At 34.6% G+C, this 18,212-nt stretch overlaps 1 pseudogene; it reads right to left on the reverse strand.

Moving 5' to 3' along the window:
• Window positions 1-17,397: 17,397 nt before the first annotated feature.
• Window positions 17,398-17,497, reverse strand: LOC122123461 (annotated as a pseudogene).
• Window positions 17,498-18,212: the final 715 nt, after the last annotated feature.

The raw sequence follows: 18,212 nt of genomic DNA on the forward strand, positions 1-18,212 counted from the left end.
TTGATAGTCACTCATATTTTGTACCTTGTAAAAACACATGACCCCAGATATTTTATAGAGAGAAATGTCTTTAGAGAATACTTGAAACAACTAAAATTAATTTAGGAATAAGTTAAGATTTAGATAATGCTGTAACATAATAAATCTGAATGATAACAACTTGAGCTGTACAACAGAGGAGAGTGAGAGGGGAAAGAATGATGGACCATGTAGGAGCTATATGTCATTGCTATTGTGTTTCAAAAAACAGAAATGAAATTCACATGCAATATATAATCTTTTATTGTATGCATTTTAGTGCTTTGGAAGTAAATTGTACAATAATAGGTTTTCCAAGCCTAATTTTCACAAACTTGCATTTCTTCAAATAGAAATGCTGTAAATTTTAGAACAGACATTAAAATAGATATAAAATTCACTTACAGGAATTTGTACAGCATACATCCTCTATAGTGTGTCTTTTCAAATTTGTTTTTAGGGATTATTTCCAGAGTCTCACACATACTACTCAAGTGCACTGTCAATGAACTACATTCCCTGTCCAAACAAATTTTTTACTTCTCTTTAATACATACATAGAAGTGTAATGGTTGGATCATATACAATTCTCTTTGACCTTTTGAAGACTTGAAATCTTACTTGCTAAAATGATCGCAGTATTATACAAATCATTCTCCTATGTAGAGCTTATCATCCATCGATATTTTTGTACACACAAAACAAGAACTACTGATGCTTTTGCTGTTGCTACTGATCAATGGGTACTTTTGCTTTCTTTGTTCATGCATTTTTATTATAAAATTGATATACAGAGGGTTTACACTTAATTAAGTCAACTAAAGAGTACACTTCATTTTATTTTCTAAAGTTCAAATTTTGTGCTTAAATGTTTTCATTTGTTTCTTTAGGATAATTCATTTTTTTCAGAGTTGTAGAATTAGTTTATTTTTGCATTATTTTTACACATGTAAATTATTCAGACACATATATTTTGCTTTTATAATATTTAATATGTGACTATTTTAAAATTGTTTTCTTAAATTTTATATGGTTAATGATGTTAAATAAATTTATTTTCTTATAAACATATTTGTCCAGGTAAAAAATACTTACTGTATTTTCAAGAAGCACATACTTTATTAAGAAAGGCTTCATTACTTGGTCACTTTTTGGAAATATTTTTACTTGAATTAAAAAAAAAGTTTGAGCTCGGCATGGTGATTTGTGGCATCCATTTTCTAGCTATGGTGGGAAGTGTAAATAGAGTTTGTAATTTGGGAGATACTGAGAAACTCTGTGACCTTATTATAAAACTATTCAGAGTGAAATGATTAGAGATATAGTCATCGCTAGTGTTATATACAGCACCTCGCTATCATATTCTAAATCTTGAGTTAAAACACCAGTAACAATCTTTTTTCAAAATAAAAGGACACATATTTCAAAATGTTTATTATTTAAACTTATTTGCAAAGGTTCTCATTTCTTCTATTAATTTTCAATTTACTTAAGCTATTAAAATACAAGTATATTTTATTTTATTTGTACTAAACTTTTAAATAGTATGAGCAATATTATGATTTCATATAACATACTTTTACTATTTGTGATAATTTCCTCCATTTAATATGATAATATCTTTATTCCAAATATGTGTATGTGGTGTGTATGTGTGTGTTTATGTGGTTATTGTGTGTGTGTACTTTGTGTGTACTTTGTAATTTTTGGGAGGTCACACCATTGCTTCACACATGCTAGGCCAATGTTTTACCACTGAGCTATACTGCCTAGTTGTAATCCAAATAGTGTTTTAAATCATGACTTTGAAACTTTCATTCCTAGTATGTTTTATCAAAATTATACATGATAAAATGTGATTCATATTCTATCCACGCTAGCAATTTTTATTGTTACTTAGAATATTCCCACTACCTTTCCAGTTCCAAACTCTTGTGTTTGTTATTGATAAAAGTTTTACTTTGCTTCTTTTCTCTCTTCATTTTTTCCCTTTAGAGTTTAGCTATTCTTTCTCTTATTTCTTTGGGAACTAATTATCATATTACTATTAAAATACCCTTACATTGTAACAGGTATATCCAATGCTCTATTTTCTATTTTATTTTTTTCCCATTTTCACCGACTTTTGGTCCAAACTATTAGATGGATTAAAAAGAAACTTGACTTAGGACACTTTACTTTTCTCCTTCTCTTGTCTGTATTTAATTCACTTGTTATAATTTAGGAGATAGATGAAGTAATCAAATAAAAATTAAAATAATAGTAAGTGAGGCTATGAATAGAGCTGAAAAAGATTTTAAATATGATAATAGCTAATTAAAATGCATATTTCTTACTTTTACTCTGTTTTTATGTCTCTCATTCCCACATTAAGAAAGTACATAGAAGGTTATCACTAAATTTATGTAATTATTAAAAATGTATTGAAAGAATATGGGCACAGTGTGGTTTTAGCTTATTGAGACTTGTATGGGGTAGTTTGTTTTTGAGGACTTGCAATACGTTGTGATGGAGATGAAGGGAAGGATGTGCTTATTCTGGAAAACTGGCTAGAGGATTGCTCCCAGAAAGATAGTGATGAATTCTTCCAAAAGGTTACAGTAAAATCACTTTCACAACCATCTTCATTAGTGCACTATTCACCATAGCCAAGTTATGGAAACAGCCATGATGCCCTTTGGCGGAAGGATGATTGGAGAAATTGTGTCATATATACACAATTTTATTGGACCTATCCATTATTTGCAAAGAAATGGATAGATCTAAATATATCTTAAACGAAGTCAGAGCCAGACACACAAAGGACCCATGTTCTGTTGCGTATTGGGAAGCCAGAATTTTATGCAAGTTAAACAACGTATTAACCAAAGCTTTCATTTTTCAGAGCAATATTTAAAAGGTGTAATTTCTTATAAAATTGAATTTTAATCCAAAAAAATGAATACCAGAAAACTATCACTTGGAAGATGTGAGGGGAAGTCAAATTGAAGGAATAAAGAGAGTTATGGAGTAACAGTGAAGACATTATATTCAATGGAAATAATATGAAACTAGAAAAAATTAAAGTGGGGTGAGGTTTGGAAGGGTAGGAAAAGTTATATAAAGATCCATTATACTTAAAAAATTCATTTATTGAATGGAAATTCCGGTGTACAACTAGTTAAGATAATAAACACATGATTAAAAACAAGGGAGACATTTGATCTTAAACTGAGTTCTCTTAAACCATGAGTCAATATAATAGTTTCCACCTCAGAAATTTTCTTTGCAGCTATTTTCCTCATAGTGACAGAAAAGTGACCAATGCAATGAATATCAATACATCACATTGCACATATAATATCACAGTAAAAATGCTAGATTTCATCACATGATAACATAACAGGTAGAATGTGCCAAACGTTAATTGATTGTTTTTCCAAGTACTTTACCTATGGTTTATAATTTAATCCTCACAATAATTCCATAAAATGGAGCTCCTTACATTTTTAATTCTCAGTTGATGATATTGTAGTCTTCAAAGTTGGAATTACTAGTACAACATTGCACACATGGTAAGTGTTAGGCTGAGGTTCATCTCCCACTGTATCAATTAACCTCATTCTATTTTATGACTAAAATTCCAGCACTTAGTCTACAAATTCTAGGAAATTTTCCCAGAATTATTGTGTACCCTCATAATATTTCACTTTATCTTTGTTAGAAAATAGGGAACTGTAATATGAGTACTCAAAGTTCATAATCAATGCGTACCTCCCTGGTGAAAAGAACTGCTAAAGTATAACATTCTTGATTTCTAGCTCAAAATAGTAGAAATCATATTTTAACCCTTCACTAAACACTGAACTGCATGGGGACCCTATCTCTGTTTAACACTGTCTTACTGAAAATAACCTCCATAATTCCTGATGGAAACAGACAGCAGGTCTTATGGACCAATCTTTTCCACATTGTAGCTCAACTAAGTTGTTTACCATTAGAAGTATTTTGATTGCTTTTTATACCCAACATTTTGAGAGAAAGGTACTACTTTAAAATGCTATTAAAGCAAGACAGATATAAAAATCACTTTGACCCTAGATAAATATTTTATCTTTGCTATAACCAAAAATGCACTCTAACCTATCATTAATGTTAGGAATGAGAGGTTAAAAATAATAGACACCAAGGCCTAAGTATGAATTAAAGACTCTCCATTTTGTGAATACTATTGGTTTAAAAAGACATGAAGGGCTGGGAAGGTGGCTTAGTGGTAGAGCACTTGCCTTTCATGCATGAGGCCCTGTGTTCGATTCCTCAAAACCACATAAGCAAAAAGAAAAAAGCTGGAAGTGACGCTGTGTCTCAAGTGGTAGAGCGGTAGAATTGAGCTGAAGAGCTGAGGGACAGTGCCCAGAGTTCAGGCCCCACTACCGGATTCCCTCGAAAAAAAGACATCAACACTACCAAATTTTTTCAAAATTTCTTATGATACTGAAGATTCAATTATAAACTATTAACACTTGATAATAACTCATTTACATGGGAGTAGAATACAAAACACAAGATTAATCCTAATCATTTTAAAACACCTTTATTTAAACTACAAATTCATTCTTATAACTGCAAATAATCTAAAAATAACTGAAGCACAGTGAGACAAAAAACAATTTAACTGCATCATCTACATTCAAAGGACTGTGCTAATTGAAAACAAAATTATACTAATAATTAGGTTACCCAATTCACTTACATTCTTTTATTCTGTTTCTTTTAGTTTCATAAAAACTGTCTTTTCCTAAAATGATGCATAAAAAGCCTATATACCCACTTACATTTTCAGATCTTAACAATATTTATTTCAGAAATGTCTTTAGCTGTACAGTCAATGAACTAAAATAATAGTAAAATATTTAAATGGTTTTCAGAAATTGCAAGACTAGATCTTGGATGTTATTTATATTGGAAAAGATATTCTAAAAGCCTTATTTGTTAAAGTTGTGATAGTTACTCCCACAAAAGAACTATTAATGAAGAAACCTTTGTATGTACAAACTTCAAATGCATCCACAATCTGGAGGTGACACATGTTTTTGTTTGTTTTTTTTTTGAAATATATATCTAACAAGAATAGCCACAATACTGATTTTCAGTCAATATGATGGGATATACAAATCTTAAAAATACAGGGTTTATTATCTTAGTGTGAATAGATACGACATTACAAAGAAAGTTATTATCAACAGAAATCCAGAAAGATTTTATCCACCTTGCGTTTCACAGAAATAACCAGAGCGTAATACCTATTTGTTCAAGTTGGTCAAAATCACTCCATGAGTATTTCTTAAAAATATAAGCAATTTAAGAGGTCAAATACATATTTTGAACTGACAATCTTCTTACAGTAATAACTTACTACCCAATTATATGTGTATCTTTTTAACTAATATATACTAAGCGCTGAAAATTATCTCTTTTATCTAACTTAATGTTGTAAATGCTTTGATTATGATGATGTTATTAACAAATAAAATGTACAGAAGGGTGGTTCCACTGAAATGACAGGACAGAACACTGATAAATTAAAAGCATTGCAACACAGCTCTTTTCAGCCTCATCCTGTTCAAATTGGCAAGCAACACTGCAACAGCACACACACACACACACACACACACACACACACTTAAACACACATGTGTGCACATGTACACATATATACACATGCCAAATTCAGGGGTTTTTGTACAAAAATTTTCAAATAAAATATTAGTGATTAGGACAAATGATAATTTGCCTTATTACAAAATAATACATATTCCAGTCACCAGGGTTGTTACATTTTACCTGCCCCTCCACATGTGACCACTTATTTTATTTTAGGTAATTAACTAATTCATTCCTTCATTAGTTAAATACTAATACTAGAGCTTGAACTCAGGGTCTAGCTCTGTCCCAGAATTTGTGATTTTTTGTTTTAGTTTTCTCAAGGCTAGCATATTATTGCTTATAACACAGCTCCATTTCTAGCTTTTGCTGGTTACTTTCAAACCAGAATCTAATGGACTATTTTTCTTGGTCTGGTTTCAAACCACAAACATCAGATTTCGTCTATCTGATTTGCTAGGAATAAAGACATGAGACACTAGTGTGGCTCCTACTTTTTCTTATACTTATCTATTGCACATAATTAGGTAGCAATTTAATACTGAGAGTATAGAAGCAAGATTTACAGTGAGTATATTGTTCTGTCAGAAATTTAAGTTAGTAATGTAAATTTCTTCTTAAGACCATACACAAAAAATACTTAAGAAGAAATCTGATGATGTGTGTGTGTGTGTGTGTGTGTGTGTGTGTGTGTGTGTGTGAGCTGCAATATGTTTCCCATATAAGCACTGTGCAGGGGTGTCCAGCCATTCAGATTTATTGCATGAATATCTGCCTTGAGCTACTAACTCATGGACAATGTCTAAGTGTCCACTCTAGGCTTCCCGATGAAGAGGGCTATACTCATCCTCATCCCTAGTATTCATATGAGTGGCCTTTTTGGAAAGTAGTGTCCACAGTGTAGTAAGCTACAAGGAAATCACTCTACCACTTAGCCAACTTCCCAGCCCAAGGATTAAGATTCTTGTCTGTAATTTGGTCAAAGCTATGTCTCTTTATGTAGGCGACTAAAAATGTATGTACTAATTTCAAGTAAATACATAAATTCTATTTCCATCTCTTTTAACAAATAAAAAATAAATTTGTTTGCTCTGTATATAGATCAGAAACATTGATTTTGTGGTTAGCTAGGTCATTGCACATCTGTATCTCTCTTCTTCTCTCTCTTTCATGATTTTCATAGACAGTATGGTTGCTCCATAATTGTCCTAATTTATTTTGCTTTTATATATTTGGTTGCATCATTTCACTTTCTGCTCTACCATTTCCCAAATCAGCACCACATAAAGAGAACCACAGAAGTGATTCTGTGGCTCAAGTGGTAGAGCGCTTGCCTTGATTTGAAGAACTCAAGGACGGTGCCGAAGCCCAGAGTTCAGGCTCCACAACTAATTTAAAAAAAAGAATCTAAATCCTTGATAATTCTAGGAACAAATATAACTGAAATCAGTTGAATCACACTTTTCCTGCACAATGAAAGAAAAGGTCCAGGATAGGAAAGCAGCTAGAGAAGGCAGACAGATTGTATCTATGAAAAAACTTTGTGGAAAATGGTATCGAGGATCATTTACTGGTGATCCACTTGCACTGGAAGCATGATGCTGAACTCTTGCTTGCTGATTCTGAAATATTGCTTTGATCATTATATTCTCCAAGAAGAAAAATGAAATTTAATTGATATCAAAGGAATACTAATACATTTTGACTTCTCATTAAGCATCTTCAATCATCAAAATTACTTGAAGACAATAGATAGGATTACTTTTTTAGATGAAAACAAGTGTCTTTAAAAAAACAAGGAATTTAAATAGTCATGCAAAGGACTTCTATTTTACTACTGTATTATACATTTTTTTCTAATGTTGGGTACCAATAAATAATGCATCTATTAGAATGCTCTTAAAGTTCATATATTGTATAGTAAGTTCTCTTAAACTATATCATGGTATTTCCCAAATATTTTACGTAGAAGGCATTGTTTCCTATTTTCTCCTTCCTAGAATAAGCTGCACATGAAGACACCACTGGTCCTCATTTTCAGTCTATGCATTTGAATACGGAGGAAAATCTTTCCTCTGCTCTCTATCAATTCACTACTCTCCAGTTAGAATAATTTAGTATAGTAAAAATGGAAAAAGAGAAAATAAATCATGGTGAAAAAACATATGCAGAAAATTAACTGGATTTTTCTGACCATTTCAACAAAAGTGAACTATTGGGGAAATACATGGGCATCTCATTCCCACTGGTACTCAAAGTCTCTGGTTAGGCAATTCTGATGAAGACAAGGAACGAGGTGAAAACGTGAGGAATGGTATCAATTGCAAGAAAATAACGGAGAAGAATCCATGCAAATTTCTTCTTTGGTATGCCAAAATTAATCGCCTTACTACAGTGCCGAGACTACTTTCCAAAAAGTGCACTCATATGTATACTAGGGATGAGGTAAGTATACCCCTCTTCATCGGGAAGCCAAGAGTGGACATTTAGACATTGTCCATGAGTTGGTAGCTCAAGGCAGATATTCATGCAATAACTCTGAATGGCTTGGCACCCCTGCACAGTGCTTATATGTGGAATAACACCAGAATGGATTCGTTCTTACTTCATCATGATGCAGATACCAATCCCCAAACTAAAGGCCTCTTGACAACCTTGCATATTGCTGCTGGGAATAGAAATAGCGAAGATATGCTGTATCTCCTTCTGTTGAACCATTATATCAAACCAGGTCTGAAGAACAACTTGGAATAAACTGCATTTGATATTGCCAAAAGGATAAGTATGTATCACTACCTCTTTGAAGTTGTGGATGGCTGTACATATTGTTCTCCTATGTAGAAATGGTTTGGTTAAGTTTCTTAAATTTCAAAAGTGCCAGTCCATACTTTGTGTTCCTATAAAATATTTTCATATACAAAGCAACAGCAATATCTTAATTTAAAAATTCATGGATTCCATAGTATTCTTCCACATGAATTGCCTGACTTTAATGTCAACATGTATTCAAGAGTTGTTTGTATGCATCTATAATGATTTCTGCAGAGCTTGTGATTTTTTTAATTTTAACTTATCGGTTGAAATGGATAGTATAGAAACTAAAGATATTCCTGGTGCTTGTCTACAAAAAGTATCTATGTTTGTATAAACTCCATAATCTATTTCATTGTCTTCTAGATATAATACTTTGAAGTCTACATTGTTATATAATATATACCTTCATTAATAAATGTGTCCTTTCAGATTACATTCCATATAGAAAAAGTTTAAGATTCCTTTTTCCTAGGTCCTTATATTATTTTATTTCTTTTTTCTTTTTTTTCTTTTTTTATTTTTTTAACAATTACAATTTTTTTAATTGTGAAAATACCATACAAAAGAGTTACAATTACATGGGCAATATAATGAGTACATTTCTTATCAAGAATTGTTGCCTCCTCCTTTGTTTCCCCTTCCCATCCCTTCCCATCTTTCACCCCCAACCCCTCACCTCCGCCTATTCTCCCCCTACCCACTACCCCCTCCTCCCCTCCACCAGGCCAAAATTGTAAAGTTCATTTTTCAACAAAATAACTTGTACATATCGTTGTTGCAAGGGTCCACCTGTATCCCTATTTAAATGATTTGTTTTTTCCTTTCCCCTTCACAAATTATCCCAACATCTAATACACTGAAAGCAGGGGTTAGACCGTGGGGTAGGGTCATACAAAGAAACAAACAAATAATTTTATGAATGTGATAGAAACAACCACATGAAAGAAAAAACATTTTTATATACCTTCCCATCCCTTCCCATCCTTCCTCCTCCGCCCCACCCAATCTTTGCCGCCACCCCCCGCCCCCCCCCACCCCCCGCACCAAAGTTGTAAAGTTCATTTTCGACATAACAACTAGTACTTCTCATTGTTGAAACGGGTCCATCTGTATCCTTATTTAAACGACTTTTTTCCCCTTCCCCTCCTCAAATTATAACGACATCAAATACAGTGAAAGCAGGGGTTATACTGTGGGGGAGGGACATATAAAGCAACAAACAAATAATCTCATAAATGCGTTAGAAACAATCGCAAGAAAGAAAAAAAACATTTGAATACATATATTAGGGTTCATTTCCCTAACATCACCTTATCTGACCTTTTCTGCTTGACTCAGACATATACTAGATATTGCAAATAAGCGAAACCATGGGACCTATGTTTCTTTGGGCTTGGCTTACTTCATTTAATATAATTTTTTCCAAGTGTTTCCATTTCCTAACAAATGGGGCAATGTCATTCTTTCTGATGGAGGCATAGAATTCCATTGTATATATATATACCACATTTTCTTAATCCATTCATCTACTGAGGAGCATCTGGGTTGGTTCCATAAGTTAGTTATAATAAATAATGCTGCAATAAACATAGTTGGGCTGGTAGATTTAGTGTGGTCTTGTTTGTAAACATTTGGGTAAATGCCCAAAAGTGGGATTGCTGGGTCATAGGGGAGCTCTATGTGGAGTCTTTTGAGGAACCTCCATACTGCTTTCTAACGGGTTTGAACAAGTTTACACTCCCACCAACATCCCCTCCAGCATCTGTTGTTTTTAGAGTTCTTGATTTTTGCCATTCTAATTGGAGTGAGGTGGTATCTGAATGTTGTTTTGATTTTCATTTCTTTTATTGCTAGGAAGGTTGAGCATTTCTTCATGTGTCTGTTGGCAATCCTTCTTTCTTCTTCAGAGAAGTTTCTGTTTAAGTCTTTAGCCCACTTATTTATTGGGCAGTTGTTTCTTTGAGGATTTGTTGTTGGGGGGTTGAGTTTTTGAGTTCCAAGTATATTTTAGATATGAGACCCTTGTCCCTTGTATGGCTAGTGAAGATCTTCTCCCAATCTGTGGGCTTTCTATTGATCTTGCTAGCTATGTCCTTTGCCATGCAGAAGCTCTGCAACTTCATGCAATCCCATTTGTCCAAACTTTCTTTGATTGTTGTGTTTCTGGGTCTCTATTAAGAAAATTTCAGACTGCACCAAGGAGACCTAGGTTTTCTCCTATTCCATACTGTAATGTTTTCAGAGTGTCTGCTTTGACTCTGAGGTCTTTGATCCATTTGGAGTTGCTTCTGGTGCAGAGTGACATATAGGGATCTAGCTTTAGTTTTCTAAAATTAGTTAACCAATTTTGCTAGCACCATTTACTGAAAAGGCTGTCTTTCTTCCATACTATTGTTTTAGCTCCCTTATTGAAGATTAGATGGCTATAGGTCTGTAGGTTCATTTCTGGGATTTCAATTCTATTCCATTGGTCCAGAGATCTGTTCTTGTGTCAGTACCATGCTGTTTTGATTACTATGGCTTTATAGTAGAGTTTGAAATTTGGTATTTGTATTCCTCCAGCAGTTTTCTTTCAATTGAGGAGTGTTTGTGCTATTCGGGGTCTTTTATTATTCCATATGAATTTTTGAATTGCCTCTTCTATTTTCTTGAAGACTGAGTTTGGAATTTTGATAGGTATTGCATTGAATTTATAGATAGCCTTGGGAAGTATTGCCATTTTCACGATGTTGATTTTTCCAATCCAGGAGCATGGGAGTTTGTGTCATTTTCTATGTTCTGTTTTGATATCCTTTGTCAAGTTTTTACAGTTTTGATCATAAAGGTCCTTCACTTTTTGGTTAAGTTAATTCCAAGGTATTTTATTTTTTGTGGGGCTATTACAAATGGAGTTGCTTTCCTAATTTCACCAACACTTTACTTATTGTTGCCATACAGAAAAACCACTGATTTTTGGGGGTTAATTATTTACCCCGCTACTTTGCCAAAGTTTTGAATCAACATGAGTAATTTGGGAGTGGAGTCTATGGGATTCGTTAAATACAAGATCATGTCATCTGCAAAGAGGGAGAGTTTTATTTCTTTTTTCCCTATTTGGATCACCTTTATGTTTGCATCCTGTCTTATTGCTGTAGATAGGGATTCTAATACAAGATTGAGAGAATTGGCGATAGTCCACATCCTTGTCTTGTTCCTGAGTTAAGAGGAAATGACTTTAGTTTTTCACCATTAAGTATAATGCTGGCTGTATGTTTGCCATATATAACCTTTATTCTATTGAGGAATGTTCCATGGATTCCTAATTTTTCCAGAACCTTCATTATAAAGGGGTGATGGATCTTGTCAAATGCTTTTTCTGCATATATTGAGATAACCATGTGGTTCTTATCCTTGCTTCTCTTGATGTGAGGAATTATATTAATTGATTTGCATCCCTGAAATGAATCCTGTTTGATCATGTTGAATGATTTTCTGGATGCATTGTTGAAGACGATTGGCCATAATTTTGTTGAGAAGTTTTGCATCAATGTTCATCAAAAAAAAATGGGTCTATAGTTCTCTTTCTTTGATGAGTCCCTGCCTGGTTTTGGGATGAGGGTGATGATGGCTTCATAGAATGTGTTCGGTAGTGAACTTTCTCTTTCAATTTCATTGAAGAGTTGGAGTAGTATTGGTGTGAGCTCTGCGTTTAAAGGCCTTGTAGAATTCTGCTGTAAACCATCTGGACCTGGACTTTTCTTAGGTGAGAGGTCTCTTATTGCTGTTTCTATTTCAATGCTTGATAAGCTCCAGTTAAGATGGTTTAACTCATCTTGGTTTAGTATTGGCACGTCAATATTTGCTAGGAAAAAGTCCATTTCTGCTAAGTTCTCAAACTTATTAGCATAAAGTTTTGCGAATTATTCCGTTATAATATTCTGAATCTTGGTTGTTTCTGTGGTAATGTTTCCATTCTCATCTCTGAGTTTATTTATTTGGGTGTATTCTCTTCTTTTTGTGATAAGATTTGCTAAGGGTCTGTCAATTTTGTTAATTTTTTCCAAGAACCAATTCTTTGTTTTGTTGATTCTTTCTATAGTTTTATTGGATTCTAATTCATTTAATTCTGATTTAATTTTAATTAAAATGAATTAATTAAAATAATTATTTCTTTCCATCTATTATATTGGGGTATATCTTGCTGCTCTTTTTCAAGGAGGTTCAGATGTCTCATTAAATTGTTGGTTTCAGATCTCTCCAATTTGTTGATATAGGATCTCAGAGCTATAAACTTGCCTCTGAGTACTGCTTTTGCTTGTCCCAGAGGAGCTGGTAATTTGTGTGCTCATTTTTGTTGAATTGCATGAACATTTGAATTTCCTTTCTAATCTCTTCCATGACCCACTCATGATTCAGCAGTGTGTTGTTCAGGCTCCATGTGTTACAGGAGTTTATTTGGTGGCTTTTGGTGTTGAGTTCTAATTTTATTCCCTTGTGGTCAGAGAGAATGCAAGGTATAACTTCAATGTTTCTCAATTTTGACAAGTTTGCATTGTGGCATAAATGTGGTCTACTTTAGAAAATGTTCCATGTGCTTCTGAGAAAAACTTGTATTGTGATGCTGCTGAGTGAAATATTCCGTAGATGTCTGTTAAATCTACTGGATCTATACAGTTGTTTACATCTGCGTTTCTCTATTGGGTTTTTTCCGAGTTGATCTATTTAGAGGGGAGAGTGGTGTATTAAAATCCCCAACAATTAATGTCTTTGGATCTCTGTGGGATTTGAGGGAAAGGAATGTTTCTTGTATAAATTTTGGTGCTCCGTTGTTTGGCGAATAGATATTTAAAATTGTAATATCCTCCTGAAGGAGAAATCCCTTAATTATTATGTAGCGACCTTCTTTATCTGTTCTCACGAATTTTAATTTGAAGACTATTTTATCTGATATTAGGATTGCAACTCCCGACTGTTTATGGGGGCCGTTTGCTTGGTAGATTTTGTTCCAGCTTTTAACACTTAAAATGTGTTTGTATTTACTGGCAAGATGTGACTCCTGAAGACATCGGATAGAAGGATCTTGTTTTTAATCCTACTGTACAGTCCATGTCGCTTAATTGGATAATTATGTATGTTAATGTTGAGAGATAGGACTGAGAGGAATTTGGGAGCTCCTGTCATGTTATCTACCTTCTTGGGGGCTACAAAACTGGGTTCTTCCTATGTTCTTGGATTCTCAGTTTGGGTGCATTTTATTGGCCTTTATTGTGGTCTTGTTGGGTTTCTATGTGTAGGACGTCTTTAAGAATCTTTTGTAGGGCTGGTTTGGTGGAGATGTATTGTTTCAATTTTTCTTTGCTATGGAAGGTTTTTATTTGGCCTTCAGTTATGAAGGAGAGTTTAGCTGGGTACAGTATTCTTGGTTGATTGCTGTTTGTTTTTAAGGCATGGCATACATCATTCCAGGATCTTCTTGCTTTGATTATCTCTGCTGAGAAATCTGAGGTGATTTTAATTGGTTTGCTTTTTTAGGTGATTAATCTTTTCTCCTTCAAATGTTTAAGGATCTTTTCCTTGGTCTGAATTCATCCTGTGCGGATTATAATGTGACGGTGGGATGTCCTGTTCCTGTCTGGTCTATTTGGAGTTCTAAAAGCTTCTTGTATCTGCATAGGCCTATCTTTTTCCATGTTTGGGAAGTTCTCTGCTAGGATTCTGTTAAACCAATTTCCTAGACGATTTACTTCTTCTGTTTCTAGGTGCTCCTCTATACCCATTATCCTTAGATTAGGCCTTCTGATGCTGTTTTCCAACTGTTGGATAGATCTGTCATATTTCATAGACTTGACTTGGATGGTTGTATGTTCTTTCTCTATAATATTTAGGCTGTCTTCAATCCCCGAGTTTCGATCTTCTACATGGTCTAACCTGCTGTCAAGAGTTTCCACTTTTTTAAAATTTCTTTTCCTTCTAATTGGACAGCTTTGATGGCTTCAAATGCTTTATTGAAGCTTTGTTTTAGATCTTGTATAAACTTCTTTACTTCCTTAATTTGGTGTTCAGTGTTTATTCTCAAGTAAATTAGTTGTTTGGTTATGGTTTGCTTAGATTCCCATTTCTTCTGTTGGGTTCCATTCAGCATTCTCTTTGTGGTCTCCCTTAATTACTTCAGCTGTTTGTTACTGGATTCCATGAATACCTTTAGTGATCATTGTGCATCCTCATCCTGCTCTCTCAATTCCTGTATTACTCTTCGCTTAGCTTCCTCACGTTCACGCCATTCCTGTAGTTCTGAGTGTTCTCAACCTGCTCATGCCATTCCTGCCTTTCTCTTTGAGTATTCTCAAGCTGTTCACGCAAATCCTGTATCAGTTTTTGAGTAGCTTCCTCACGCTCAGGATATTCCTTTATAAACCTTTGGTTTGCCTCCTCTCACTCCCTATCATGCTCATACACAGTCCTTTGTAGGTTTTCAATCTTTTCTGTATTGACCTTTTGTTTGCCTCCATTGATCTTTTGTTTGCTTCCTTCTCTCCCTATCATGCTCATACAGATTCCTTTGTATGTTTTCAATCTTTTCATTTATTATGTTTGCCAGCAGTGTTTGTAGAGCTATTTGGGAACTCTCCTCTGGATTATTCATTATCTGTTCTGTCCCCTGATTATCATGAGTGGGAGTTGAGATACCCGGACTTGACATTTTTCTTTTGTTTTTCCTGCTTACTCTGCCTATTTGGGATGAAAATAACACCAGTTTTTTGCTTGAACACTATCTTAAGGCAAGCATCAACCAAAGTCTATATTTGCCCAGTCAATAGTCTGCAGATACAATATAGTTCAATAGAACATCTATTCAATGTCAAACAACTATATATTAATGAGCTACAAACTGAAAATCCGAATTTGGCAAACCAGAAATTATGAGGTTGAGGGAGAGATGTGGGTAAAAAATAGGAATAGAGAGATGTGGGAAGGCACAGGGAGATTTAACTTAACTAAGTCTTAATCTCAAAGCAGGAAATAGGTTGGATAGGATGAAAGTAGAGAGAGAAAAAAGAAAAGAGAAAGGGGGAAAAAGAGACCAGAAAAAATAGAAAAGTAAAAATTAAAAATATTATGCAGAATCGAAAACAAAATATTCAGAGAAGAACGTGCATATAATGCAGAAGGGGAGGGATATAAAGGAGATGTGAAAAACTTAAAAATAAAAATACTTAAAATATTACATAGGTATAAATAGGTAGTAATGCTATTAAGGAATTTAAGTCTAAGAGGTTTTGAACTGAGTAATAAATTTGTGGATTAAGTGTGTACACATGGAGGATAAGGTCTAATAATCGACTATGTGTATATCTGAGAATGTGCAGAAAAACAATTAAGTCACATAAAAAAGAACAAAAGAGAAGTAAAGGTGAAAAGAATAAGAAAGAAAGAATAAAGATCAGAAGTTCAATAGAGCAAAATAAAAAAACAAAAAAAAATTAAGAAAAAAAGAAGAATAACGCACACACACATATACCACTGAAATAAAAATTATAAGAGGGGAAAATAGTTACTAGGAAACTTTTTTTTCAAAAAAGGTAAAAAGTAAAAGAAAAACGTTTTAGAAAAAAATTTTTTTAATAAAATGTGCAAAAAAAAATAGTTCTTTAATTTTTTGGGGAGTGGTGGGAAAAATCCTGTATCTCCCTTGTGTCTGTAACCAGCCTCTTGTTGGAGTCTCTGGTCTGCTTGTGGTGTTAGATTTTCCTATGGCTTGGTTGGTTTCTTAAGTCAGTTTGTTTGAACAGGCAGTAAAATGTTCTACTTTACCCAGGATTTTGTGATCCTCCACTCAGGTTAGTTCAATGGGCAGGAGATCTGCTTTGATTAACACAAAAGAGGGAGATGGCTTTTTCCTCAAGTTTGGAGATGCTGTGATGAGGCTAGGTTCTGGGTAGAGTTGAGGCCTTTCAGCAAACAGTAGCTTTTCCCAGGAGGTAGCTTGTGAGAAACTCAGAGAGCCCAGCCTGGAGCCACTCTCCAGGTTTATGTTTACTGAATTTCAATTGATTGTCAAGGCTGCTAAAGGGAGGGGCAGACTCTGGCTCTGATTACCCAGTGAAGAAAGCCACTCTTGGGGCTTGCACCTGAGCTGGGTGATTTTTCCCTGGGTGGAGCTCTCTGGCAGGTCAGTTTAGGTTCTTGTGACCTGCTAAATGACTCTAGTTTTCTTCCAAGGCCTTAGTTGGAACTAGCAGCTCCACCGAGCTTTGTCAGTACCCAAGATGGAGATGTCCGGTAGTTGGGGGTGAGGGGTGGCCTTCTCTCCTCTGCTCTCTGAGAAGGAGTGAGGACATTTGGCTTCTACTCCAGCCGAGTCTTGGTTCCTGGGTGGTCTCTGGTCTGCGAACTGCAAGATGAAGATGTCTGCTCCTTGTCAGTTCTTGCTGGTGTTGAGTAGAATCTGCTTGTCCACCGTGTCTGGCTCCTTTGTCCTGCATTCTCTGTGTTACAGGATGGCGGCTATGGCCAACGCTGCTACCGAGGCTGCTGGCAAGTGCTCAGATCTGTCTCCTTGCCTGGATTTTCCCTCTCTGTCCTAACTCTGTGTATAGTGATGGCACACTTGGTGTGATTCTCTGGCTTAGGACTGTTCACTGGAACTCTAAAACTGCTTTCTATGCGAGAGCTTGTTAGCCTACAGCTTCTCCTCCACCATTTTCCGGGAACCCCCTATGACCATGGTTTAAATTTTATTTCTTTGGGATAAAATGACAATGTTATCTAATTTCAAGTTTTATAAAGTTTATGCTATGTAAGGGCCTTTCTAAGGTGAAGATTTAATATACTGATGTCAAACTAACCTTTAATTCAATTCTATGAATTACATGTATTGTTACACTTGTATTTTTGTAATCAACTTTTTAATAACTGTTTTTCATTTCTTGCATTTGAAGAATGAAAAATATGGAATACTTCACAAATTTTCATACCATCCTTGTGCAAGTACCATTTTAATCTCTGTATTGTTGTAATTTGGGTAGACCTGCTGCTGAAGCATGTAGTATCCTCTAAATTTAAGTACGTAATGATACAATATTTATACAGGCATATATCCATGGTTGCCTATTTGTAACAAGGAACCCTTATTGTTCCTAAAAATGCTATTGATCTTATTTCTCTAAAATTCTGTGCATAGTGGAAAAAACTTTTATCGTATGGTCGATTGTTCACATTTGCAATTTTTTGTCAATAACTATTTTGTCATTTTCATTTTAAATTTGATCATACTTTGAAACCTTTACAGCTAAGTCCAAAGGTGATGGCTTTTCAAGTACTTATTTATCAACTGAGTTAGCTTTGTGGAGCTAATGGATTCAAAGTAAGCCTTTCTTAAGAGGTATTTCTAAACTTCTGCAGCTTAAAATCTCCTAAATGAGGTCTCAGTGGCACAAATGTCTTCCTGACCCTTTATCCTTCTTCCATGTAGGAACAGACCAACCAGAATATCTTACACTGACAGCATAGATTCTTACTGGAACAAAACTAATCTTAGTTACAAGGGTTCATAGAGAGATGAACACTTCAGACCGAATTGTTCAGAATAGAAGGTATTTTATCAAAATGTAATTGTTTGGACTGGGACGTTGGCTCAGTGGTAGAGCGCATGCCTTGCATGACTGAAGCCCTGGGTTTGATTCCTCAGCACCACATAAGCTAAAAGAAAAAAGCCGGAAGTGTTGCTGTGACTCAAGTGGTAGAGAGCTAGCCTTGAG

Source organism: Dipodomys spectabilis, unplaced genomic scaffold, assembly GCF_019054845.1.
Source record: "Dipodomys spectabilis isolate Male_0828 unplaced genomic scaffold, ASM1905484v1 ptg000228l, whole genome shotgun sequence".
Taxonomy (NCBI): domain Eukaryota; kingdom Metazoa; phylum Chordata; class Mammalia; order Rodentia; family Heteromyidae; genus Dipodomys; species Dipodomys spectabilis.